This window comes from Macaca mulatta, chromosome 15, assembly GCF_049350105.2.
Source record: "Macaca mulatta isolate MMU2019108-1 chromosome 15, T2T-MMU8v2.0, whole genome shotgun sequence".
Lineage (NCBI taxonomy): Eukaryota > Metazoa > Chordata > Mammalia > Primates > Cercopithecidae > Macaca > Macaca mulatta.
The window spans coordinates 121,744,991-121,749,472 of record NC_133420.1 but is presented as its reverse complement, the minus strand read 5'-3'; the positions used below and the strand labels follow the sequence as shown (position 1 = coordinate 121,749,472).

The window sequence follows — 4,482 nt, the reverse complement described above, 5'->3', positions numbered from 1 at the left end:
TGTGTGTGTGGTGTGTGTGTGTGTGGTGTGTGTATGTGGTGTGTGTGTGGTATGTGTGTGTGGTGTGTGTGTGGTGTGTGTGTGTGGTGTGTGTGTGGTGTGTGTGTGGTGTGTGTGTGGTATGTGTGTGTGTGGTGTGTGTGTGTGTGGTGTGTGTATGTGGTGTGTGTGTGGTATGTGTGTGTGTGGTGTGTGTGTGGGTGTGTGTGGTGTGTGGTGTGTGTGTGGTATGTGTGTGTGTGGTGTGTGTGTGTGTGTAGTGTGTGTGTGGTGTGTGTGTGTGGTGTGTGTGTGGTGTGTGTGTGTAGTGTGTGTGTGTGTGGTGTGTGTGTGGTGTGTGTGTGGTGTGTGTGTGTGGTGTGTGTATGTGTGGTGTGTGTATGTGGTGTGTGTGTGGTATGTGTGTGTGTGGTGTGTGTGTGGGTGTGTGTGGTGTGTGGTGTGTGTGTGGTATGTGTGTGTGTGGTGTGTGTGTGGTGTGTGTGTGTGGTATGTGTGTGTGTAGTGTGTGTATGGTGTGTGTGTGTGGTGTGTGTGTGGTGTGTGTGTGTGGTGTGTGTGTGGTGTGTGTGTGGTGTGTGTGTGTGGTATGTGTGAGTGTGTGTATAAGAGAGAGAATATGTAAATGGCATTTATGCAAGGTTTTATAGGGACACATCTCATTGTGATGAAAATACAGAACTTGCTTTCAAAATCAAAAGAAGAGCTTCAAAATTGTGAAAAACTCCATATCATAATAGGGGGTATTTTGACATATATGACTATATCCCGTTAACTTAAGAGATCCGAGGTCACAGGAAAATAAATGTGTAACTGGACTCGATGCTGAAGGGCTTAGGAAAGCCCTGAAAGGAACGAAGAGGTTTGGAAGGCACTGCCTGAGCAGAAAGAACCAGGAACATAGAAAAAGTGAAGAGCGAGCTTGGTCCTACTCACAGCCCTGTGCTGTGGTCCTGGTTCCTAGTTCACAGGGTGAGTTCTGAGGTCAGGCTGGTGTTTGCCTCTCCTCTGGTGCCTTAACCTCCTCCTCTGTAAGACGGCAAGCACAGTAGGATCTACTGCATGGGATGTTGTGAGACTGGATGGGCACTATTGCCTATGAGGTATTTACAAGATCTCCTGGCACATGGCCGGTGCCCAGTGCCAGTAGCTGCTGCTTCTTTTTTTTTTTTTTTAGATGGAGTCTCACTCTAAAAAAGGCTGGAGTACAGTGGCACAATTTCGGCTCACTTCAACCTCCGCCGCCTGGGTTCAAGTGATTCTCCTGCCTCAGCCTCCTGAGTAGCTGGGATTGCAGGTGAGCACCATCACGCCCACTAACATTTTTGTATTTTTAGTACAGACAGGGTTTCACCATTTGGCCAGGCTGGTCTTGAACTCCTTTTAATACCCTGCCGTACATCCTTGACCACTTGAAGTGGCTCGAGTGGGTTCTGTTCTTTGCAAGTGAGCACAGACAGGTCATGATAGACTTGGAACCTTCTCTTGGCATTAGCTACATATCTGCATACCAGGTGTACAGTTTCGTTAAAATACTGACAAGACGATGGCATTGCATGTAGACCTGCTTTTTTCGTATGATGATCTTGGTTCCACTTACAATGAAAATATGCCTCCTTTGCTGATAAACAGATAATAAATGCAGTACTCACATTTCTGTCTGACTTTTTATAGGCAGCTCCTCCAATTCCAGAGAGTACTGAATATTAGGCCATAATTGGATTCTACAATAATTTTGGAGGAAAGAAGAGCTCAGGGAAGAGTCTATAACTCATGCCAACTTGGAAAATGGATGAAATGGATGGAAAGAAAATTGATTATAACTTTAAAAGGACACTAATATTATGGAAGATGTTTAAAGGGCAATCGCCTCTACAGATTACAAAGCAATTTAGGAAACGGATCCACAAATATTTTAGAAATACATTTTTTCTTTAAGAAGAAATGATTAACTATGCCTCGCTCCCCCTCTGGCTGTCAGTCACTTAACTGAATTGTCTCAATATTTTATTTAAATGTGATCCACATTTGTCAGACTTGAGTGTTTCAAGAATTGTGTTGCAGAGTCTCTTGAGAGAGAAGCCCATTCTAAACGGTCCCACTAATGTAATATTTATGCTAACGCAATGCTATAAAGACAGTTGGAACATCCCTTTGGACACTGCGTGAATGAGTATCAGCATAGTTGTATCTGACAATGATTTTTGTAAACTGAGAAACTTTGTGAGACCTAGGTAGGGCTGAAGGAATGAGATGCATAGATTTACACTCTGACATGATGTGGGGTTATCCCCCAAGACATATATAAACACACACAATTATGCACATTTGCATATAGCCTTACATACTTACATCCACAAAGATATATACCATTCATGTATATACACACACAAGCACATATACATGTAAAACACGAACATACACATGTATATATATCCACATTTATATACATCCACATACATACCCACAAACATGCACATGCACACACTCATATAAGCATATATAGTCATGCATTGCTTAACAAAGTGGGTCTGCCTAAGAAATGCATCATTAGGTGATTGTGTCCTTGTGCGAACGTCATAGTGTACTCACACAAACCTGGCTGCCTACACACTTAGGCTGTCTGATATCGCCTATTGCTCCTAAACGGTAAACTTGCTCAGCATGTTGCTGTATTGAAAATTGTAGGCAACTGTAATACAATAGCAAGTATTTGTATATCAAAACAATATAAACATAGAAAAGCACAGTAAAAATATAGTCTAAAAAATAAAAAATGGTCCACCTGTATAGGACACTCACCATGAATGGAGCTAGCAGAGCTGGAAGTTGCTCTGGGTGAGTCAGTGAGTGCGGAGTGAATGTGAAGGCCTAGGACATTACTGTATACTCAAGTAGACGTTATAAATACTGTACACTTAGACCACACTAAGTTTATTAAAAGTTTTCTTTCTTTAATAATTATCCTTAGCCTACTATAACATTCTTACTATCTAAACTTAAATTTAAAAAAAAACCATTTTTACTCTTTTGTAATAATTCTTTGCATAAGACACAAACAAATTGTATAGCTGGACAAAAATATTTTCTTTCTATCCCTATTCTATGAGCTTTTTTCTATTTTAAAATGTTTAATTTTTTAAACTTTTGGATTGTTTCGTTAAAAAAAAAAAAACCAAACCAAGATGCAAACACATACATTAGCTGAGGCCCCCACAGGGTCAGGATCACCCATATCACTGTCTTCCACCTCTACTTCTTGTCCCACTGGAAGGTCTTCAGGGACAGGAACACGCATGGAACTGTCATCTGTGATAACGATGCCTTCTTCTGGAGTCCCTCCGGCGGGACCTGCGTAAGGCTCTCCTTGGGGAGACGTCCCTCTTTTCAGAAACACAATCACGACGGTTTGCTCCGTTTGTTTCTTCTACTCATCACAGATTTGCGTCGGCAACGGGTTGGTCACTAGGCAATAGGAATTTTTCAGCTGCACTGTAACCTAAGGGACCACTGGTGTCTATGCGGTCCAGTGTTGACCCAGACGTCACTATGCAGCACTTGACTGACTGCACACACGTAAAGCATGAACACACACACCGCATTGCCTAGTTTGACCTGGTGCCTGTTATTTTTTTGTATCTGTAGACAGCAGCACTTTAAGATCTATGTTTACATCAGTACTCAGGCTGTTCCTGGTGACTCCTGATGACGCAAGCATCCAAACTTCACCCTGGAATGTGCAGCTGATGGTGAGGATGGGCACCTCAGGGGTTGCAGTGACAGCAGTGGTTGCAGCCTACGGAGTGCTGACAGAGTGCCAGTCCTGGCCCTGAGCACCATGCATGTGATTTACTCATTACAGCGGAACCATGAAGCAGACGTGGCTATTTCACCATCTCATGGTTAAGGACATGCAGTCTGCAGAGTCTCAATAGCTTGCCCTGTGTCACACGTGGAGAGTGGACATTGGCTCCAAACCCCCAATCCACTTATCCAGGCCACCTTAGCACCCTGACCCCTTAGAATCTGGGGCTTTCTGCTGAAAGCCCATAAACAGATCTCAGTTCCCGTGGGGCCTGAGCCACAGGTACAAGGGCCCCTGGTTCTATCACTTACTTTTGGTAAATTCTCCACTTTAAACAAGAGCTACCTGGTCTGTACCTGGGAGACCACAGTTTTATTTGAGGAAAATATTACCTGAAATCGGGGCAAGGTTGCTCAACGGAATAAAGGGTGCCCACTTTGTGTGTGTTTTGTAGTGGTGTTTTGCTTTGTTTTTGAAACAGAGTCTCGCTCTGTCGCCCAGGCTATGGTGCAGTGGCGCCATCTCAGCTAATTGCAACTTCCACCTCCCAGTTCGAGTGATTCTCCTGCCTCTTTGTGTATCTTTAGTAGAGATGGGGTTTCATCATGTTGGTGAGTCTGGTCTCAAACTCCTGGCCTCAGGGGATCTGCCCACCTCGCCTCCCAAAGTGTTGGAAT

The 4,482-nt window shown here is 43.7% G+C and overlaps 1 long non-coding RNA gene across 1 annotated transcript; it reads left to right on the top strand.

Annotated features, from left to right (window-relative positions):
• Positions 1-328: 328 nt before the first annotated feature.
• Positions 329-4,245, top strand: LOC114672845 (uncharacterized). Its single transcript, XR_003723366.2, has 2 exons — positions 329-1,297; positions 1,675-4,245. It is a non-coding gene; the product is annotated as an uncharacterized LOC114672845 (long non-coding RNA).
• The last annotated feature ends 237 nt before the right edge of the window (positions 4,246-4,482 follow it).